This window comes from Fragaria vesca, linkage group LG6, assembly GCF_000184155.1.
Source record: "Fragaria vesca subsp. vesca linkage group LG6, FraVesHawaii_1.0, whole genome shotgun sequence".
NCBI classification, from domain to species: Eukaryota; Viridiplantae; Streptophyta; class Magnoliopsida; order Rosales; family Rosaceae; genus Fragaria; species Fragaria vesca.
This window is the reverse complement of record NC_020496.1, coordinates 34,530,717-34,532,151: the sequence shown is the minus strand read 5'-3', so window position 1 is coordinate 34,532,151 and position 1,435 is coordinate 34,530,717.

Sequence of the window (1,435 nt, the reverse complement as noted above, 5' to 3'; positions counted from 1 at the left end):
AATATCAAAGATTCAGATCCTGCTCTAGCTACCCATGACTTTGATGTCATCGGCTAGACATTGATTTTCGTTCCAAGTTATATGTACTAAGGCGTTGTATCGACGTCCTTTGTCTATTTGAGACCTCGATGTACTCACATTAACAATAATGAATGCCTTGAGAATTTTTTTCGAAGTGAAACTATTCTCCTCTTATGGTTCATATTGATTTACAATCAAGATGTACACTTACATCGTCCTTAGAAACATGGCATATTGTGCCGATTTTGGTCCCTTCCTTTGAAGGTGACTCTTGGCACTGCATCCTCAAGGAGGATCGCCCACGTGTTTCCGGTTAAGCTTCTACCCTATAGCGGATTTTTCATCATCAATTGTTCAACTAGGCTCATCCAAGCTCAGTGTGATGTCTTAGAATTGTCCGAAATTAAGGAGATAGTGGTTTTAAGTGTGCCTCGCACTACCGACCCTCCACGGACATGCCTGGTCATACTGACTTGGAGTTACCGAAAGCTTTTGATTTTGGATCCCCCTACGCTATTAAACCAATTGCCGTCTTGCAAAAGACGTTGAAGACTTATCAAAGCTGGAAAATTATCATCATGATCGGATCCTCTAGGTCTTCTGAGTTAGTTTATGTTCATGTCAGGGAGCTTTTGCTAACTAGTGATGGAATTTACGACCTTAGAACGACCGAAAGGACTTGGTTTTGATCATACACACGTCACTTTTGGCTAAGGCAAAAGCCTACACGCCACCTTCAAGCTTCACAGCTTCGCACATGCCAAATCTGCGAAAAACAGCAATCTGTCCCTTCTGGACAGTCAACTTCGTTTGAGCTTTTTGAACAGCTCCGGACGAACCAGACAGTGAGCTTTATATCATTGGAAAGCTCTACGAGTCTAGTTTTCAGAACTTTTCACGGTTCGTCCATATCTATTTTCACGGAAATTTTTATGCACTCTCGGGATTGCAGCTTTTCGTAGCTTCTTTCAATCCTTTTAAATGGTTCAAGTAGAACTATTTACTCGCCTATCTACTCCTTGTAGTTATGTCTCATAGAGATATTGAGTGCTTCGCAGATAGTGGAACTATCCACAACATTCTAAGGAACCATGTTAAGTTTTAAAGGCATTCCTGCTAATGGTTTTCATTTGAAAACACATTGTGAGAATGAACAAGAATTCTTTTGTGTATACCTCCTCATGAATGCGAACTGAAGCGCATCTTGGAAAAATTCATGAGTCAATCTAGTGAACTGTATGTCACTACGATTCGAATATCGAATCCCATGTTGTCGCCATACATGATATTTGGGACACCGACTCATATAGGCTTTGGTTTGACCAAATTGGTCAACCTGGAAGAGATATAATGGTCCAAATTTTGAGAAAATCTCATGGACATCCATTCTTCCGCTCAAAACGAGACATTCGAG